The following is a 6,080-nucleotide window of genomic DNA, read 5'->3' as shown; positions in this document are numbered from 1 at the left end:
AAGTACCCAGATTAAGTGGCTTCCGGACAATAATAATGCAACCAATTAAGTGCCTTCTATATATATATGCCATGCATGCATGCCTAACTGAAACTTAAAAATTGAACTTTAATTTCTATCTGTAAATAGGTGTTGATGAAGATTATTATCAGAACATAGGTCTAAGAAATAAAAGGATTTGAGCTTTAATTTGGTGCATGTCTTGAACTATCTACTAGTTTATTTTGTACAGTGCATCTAAGTATGTTTTAATGAAACGCAATTGAGATTCTGCACCATTATATTTAATTAATTATGAGAAAATTATTTTTTTTTTTTATACCTACGGTATCTCCCAACCTGACAGGCTAAAGATTATATTAATCCGTCGCGGATCTGAACTTCATTTAAGAATCTACCGCTGGTCAATAGGTTGCTGCATGCATAAGGTGGGATTCGAAACCCCACACTTGCATTATGAGAAAACTATTTATTTGAATTCCATTGACGATTTATATATTTAACTTGGGCCGAAAATCTTAAATCACCAATTGATAGGAATAAAAATAGATGCAATTATTATATGAATAAGAAAATGATTTTATATACAATGAGAAATACTTGATTTGACTTAAGAAATTTGGGTTCTTTTATGGATAGTTTAAAAAAAAAATTTGTTGGAGAATGGTACTACTCTATTGCTCCTAAAAATTTGCCTATATCGTTGAGGGATTACAAATGGTTTGGGATAGAGGGTGGCAAAACGGGTCGAGCCCGTCGGGCCGATCCGCTAAACCCGCTAAAAAAGGTGGGTCGGGTTAGGATTTTGAATCCGCCAAATTAAAAAAATTCGCTAAATCCGTACCGCTAAATTGGCGGATTTTGGCGGGGCAGGACGGGCTGGTCCGCCGGGTCGAATATTTTTATTTTTCTTTTTTTTATTAAATAAAAGAGTGATTACTATTATAAAATTAATAATTATAAAATTTTTAAACATTTTTTTCATTTTTTGTTTTTATTCTTCTTTTAGTGATTAATTTTATTTTTTTTATTTTACAATTTCGTATATATGCTCAAATTATGTGACTTATTTTTTAAAATAAAGATGATTCTATTGACAAATATTATTTTGAACAATTTTATTGAAGTTAAAAATAAAAAAAATAGTAAAAATATTATATTATAATTTGACTATTTTTTATTTGTATTTAATTTTTTAATTATTATTTTTTGGTTAATTTTAATGAATTTTATTTTTCAAAAAAAAAAAAAGAGTCAAGCAGGCTTGCCCGCCAACCCGCCAATCTGCCATAAAGAGGGGCGGGCTAGCATTTTGAACCCATTTTAGTTGGCGGGGCAGGCCGGCCCGCTTTGCCACCCCTTGTAAGACCCATAATTTTCAAAAAATATTATTATGAGTTAATTTCAATTTATTTATTCATTAAAGATTTTATTTTAGAAATTATTTTATTAGAAGTAATTAAATCAAGTTTTGACAATTAAATTAGATTTGAAATTAATAAAACAAATCCTAATTTGATTAAAATTATTAAAGACAAATTTTCCTAAATTAAATCCAAACCCTAACTTTAACCAAATTAACCCTAACCCCCTAAATTAACCCTAGCCGCCACACCTGTTTTCTTTCCTTCAGTAAACATATCAAAAGAAAGAAAGAAAGAAAGAAAAGCAAAAGCAGAAGAACGAAGAAAAGAAAGAAGGAAAGGGGAGGAAGAAGAGGGAGGCGGCGCGGTGGGTGTCACTGCCACCGTCGCCGCCGCTGCTGACAGAAGAGAGAGGAGATCTGAGAGAGGAGAGTACCGCGAGGAAGCCGCCGCGCAGCTCAGGACAGTCGTCGCGTCGCCGTTGGCGCCAGCGCCGAGGAGACCACGCGGGGAGGAGAGACGCGCGAGGGAGAGAGAGCGGGATCTCAAGCCGAGCTGAGGTCCAACCACCGTGTCAGAACCCTTTTCGCGTCGTCAGCGTTGCCCACACCGTGAAGCCATCGCCGCCGCTACTGTACCCGCGTCGTCGTCGTCCTCGTCTTGGAGTCGGTTGCCGCCACTTATGGAGGAGCCAGAGAGAGCGAGAGAGAGCGAGCTCGGGAGCAGAGGAGAGAAAAGAGAGACCCGCGCCAGCCACCGCCGCTTCTGCCGCTCGAAATCCTGCTGCCGCCGCTGGAGAACGCACTGTCGGTAAGGGTTTTAAAGTTTGATTTCTGTTCTTTTGGATTCCGGGAACCTTTATCGTTACTGCATGCTTATTTCAGTCACCCGCCCCCGCTGCTTGTTGTTCTAAACTGCTGCACCGTCGTTGCCGCCGTTCTGGTCACCGGGTGTGGCGTGGGTGATCACCGGAACCACCATCGGAGTTACCGTTATTTCAGTTCAGCCGTTCATCCTTGTTTGGGTAAGCCATGCGTTCCAAAACCTTTAAATTGGTATTTCTGTTTTAAGTTGTTTGAGGATCTGAGGTCTTGGTGTCATAGGATCGAGTTACGGGTCTTGATTGCTGAGTTCTATGGCTGCTGCATACAGCATCAAGGTGCTGCGTCGTCACCGAAGCTGTTGTTGTTCTGTTTTCTTGATTATTTGTAAGCCCAGTAAGTCGTTCCTTGTTCCAAACTCTTTTAGTTGCTGTTATGTTATAGATTATTGAGTTTTACGCGACATTAATATTTTAGGATTGGGCTAAGGCTGTGTTTAGAGGCTGTGGCTGCTGCGGGGACGGGCAGTATTAATGTTGTTGCTGTGGGATAAGAATAGAAATGCAGTTTGTCGCGTAGTTGAATCGCGAATGAGGTAGGGGTTTTTCTTAAAATCTAATTTATATTACAGAGTTGTGATAAATAGATATTAATGTGAGAGAATATATGCCTGTGATTATAATTGTCTTCTAAATGTGGTTGTTTGCTGGACTGAATGACTGATTGCTTGACTGCTTGAGTAGTTTGTGATTGCTGAAAAGAAATTAGTTTGAAAGGTTATTTAGTTGATTATTATGAAAAAATGGCTTTTCTTGGTTTTGAAGCTATTTTTGATGATGTAAAGGAATTGGCTTTGGAAATGGTTTAATTTTGAGTTGTGACTTTATAAATGATTTAGTATTTGAGCTGGTCTGATTTTAAAAAGAGATTTATTATGGGCACTGATTCACTTTGAAAATTATTTGATATTGGAACTAACCGAATCTTGGAAAATGATTGAGGTTTTGGAAAGGTTTGATAAATGTTTGGATGGGACCCGAAAAGGGTGGCAGTGTCCGAGTTTTAGAGGAGATGCTGCCGAAATTTTATGAAATTGAAAGTTTTATTTAAAGTAATTAATTAAAAAGATTTGTTTTTTAAGCATTATATGTTTTAAGATTGATTTGTCTATCAAAGAAAGAATTTTGTTTTGGATTTGAGATTGTTAACGAACAGAATGAAAAAGAGGATGATGAGGATTTTATTTGAAATATGGCTTTGAAATGAACTTGGAAATGAGATTTGGATTGATGAATGATTATGATGTTGAGAATGTTGAGATGTGAACTTTGAATTATTCACATGGCTTATGAATTTTAAATATCTGAGATACGAGGTTTCCTGGATTAAGTGCCGTGGCTTGCCACCACGTGTACCAGGTTGAAAACTCGATACTCTGTTGACCCTACGACGTAAGTGTGTGACCGGGCACTATATAAATTCCCGGGAATGTTACCCCCATTGAGTAATATTGATTATTTGAGAAAAAGCTATGCATAGACTCTTGGGGATGCACGTCGGGGGACAGTCTAAGTACAATTCAGACTTGTCGGGTTGGCTGGATAACCGACAGATGAGCCTCATCAGCCATAGGACAGGCATGCATCATATGCATTTGTATGCTTTGCTTGAGTTTGAACTTGTTTTGGTTTGCCTAATTGCTAACTGTTCGTAACTGCTACTTGGAACTATTTGCTGTAACTGCTGCCTACTTGTGCTTTCTTTGTCTGCCTTGCCTGTGTTTGTCTTGGCGTGCTACATTTGAGATTGAACTTTGGTGCTGAATTAATGATTGTGTTGTTTGATTGCGTGGTTGGTTTCTGATCGAGATTTTCTTATAAGAAAGGAAAGGTTTGGATTTCTGAAAGATTAAACATTGTTTCTTTGAAAAGTTTTTGAACGATTACCTATTGATTTTTTAAAAGATTCATAAGGCAATGATAGTCACTGAGCTTGAAAACAGATTTCCTATTAAATATCTTCTTATGACAACTTTGAAACTCCGTGGTGAGACCATGTGGTTAGGATCTCACCCCCCTACAGCTTTACCTTTTCAGGAACCGGAAGAAGCGTTATGAAGAGTTACACTGCGTTTGCGTTTGGCTTATATGTTATTGTATTCATTAGATTATTTTCTCCCCTCGTCTTTGTTATTACAAGTTTGTAAGAGGGATAGGAATTGTATGTTTTAAATATGTAATATATTGAGTTATTATGTAAGGAGTCTTGTATATGAATTTATGCCTGCTTGTATTTTTCTTAAGATAAAATATTTATTTCTAGTTTTCAAAGAAATCAGCGATACAGTGTCGAGTCAGAGGCTCCTATTTTAGTATTTAGTATGTAAAGTAGTCGTAATACTTCTTGCTATCAGAGTGGCGCAGCCGGAAGCGTGACTACTAATAGTGAGGGTGTTACACCCCTAGTTTGGGATATGGGGATAAAGAAAGGGAAAAGTATAGGTAAACAATGAAAATATTAAATTATGTGAATAATGGATGTATTGGATGTTTATTTTACTAGGGTACGGATGGTTATTCTAATATTAAGATTTAGGTAGGTAATTTAAATTTGTAGTGTGTTTTTATTTAATTAATGATTGTTTATGTTGTTTAAAAAAGTCATTAGTTATCTAGCATAACCCAAAAGAAAATCATTATAGATAAACCTTGTGCACTGATTAGGAGCATTATTTCTTGATGATGCATGAGAGAGGGGTCTCTTTATCCCGTAATACTTTTATGAGGTAGTTTTGAGCGTTTGTCCAGTTTGAATAAAAAGAAATGCCTTTATTATCAATATTGTTAATACATTTATGATTTATGTTATTGTTAACGATAAGTTTAATACTCTATGTAAAGGAAAAAAAAAACAAAGAAATTAAATTTCATACTCCAGGACCCAAAATTTTTTTTATCATACTCAATCAACAGTACACCGAGAAATATGTATAATCATAAGTGTATGAAATACCATAAATAAAATAATAATTACTTTAAATTTATTTTTTATGTCCCATCTAATAGAATTTACAAGAGCTGCATGCACGCACAGAGCTGTTGTGAAGAACAAAATTGTTAGAAAAGCACTTGATTTCTTTGAGTCCAAATGCAAACAAGATGGCGTCTCCTTCTTTAATTTTGCTAGTCATGTAGTGAGGAGAGGAAATAGAGGGGGATATGATGTGGAATGAGATTGTTTGATGCTTAAAAGAGAAAGAATTAAAAGTGTTTTCACTTTAAAAGAAAATTCAAATTCCTAAAAGAAACAAATGTACGGTACCATATGGAAGTAAGAAAATGTTAAAAGTACAACTTTGTTAAATTCTGGCCAGCATGCCAGCAAAAAAAAGTGAACTATTGGATGAAATCTTACACTAATCTCACACCATTAAAACTATTTGGCTATTTGATGGCTACAAATCACAAAAATTGCTCAACCCTAGCATTCCTCATAATTTATATGTAACATAAGAAAATGTACTAACATAACATTAAACTGACAATTGAATACAAATCATCGTTTTCAAAGAGATTAAAAAAAACTGTATAAAGCAGTGAACAAAGTAAAATAAGTAATACAGTTCAATACACTCTTATAATCCACCATCCATTACAAGCACACCCCTAACACCTCAATAATGTAGTTTTTTTTTTCTTTTTTTTTTTGTTTTTTTTTCTTTTTTTTTTGTTTTTACTTATAACCACACTAGACACGCACTTTTTTTTTTAATAACGTAAAATCACACCACACAATCACACATGCACTTTTTTTTTTGCATTTTTAATTTTTTTTAAAAACTATAATATAAAACAAATGAAATTGCAACTGACAACAATTGTTTCTCTTCATCCAC

This window comes from Arachis ipaensis, chromosome B2 (assembly GCF_059453495.1).
Source record: "Arachis ipaensis isolate K30076 ecotype BB chromosome B2, ASM5945349v1, whole genome shotgun sequence".
Taxonomy (NCBI): domain Eukaryota; kingdom Viridiplantae; phylum Streptophyta; class Magnoliopsida; order Fabales; family Fabaceae; genus Arachis; species Arachis ipaensis.
The sequence above is the reverse complement of the archived record's forward strand: the minus strand, read 5'-3'. Positions refer to the sequence as shown.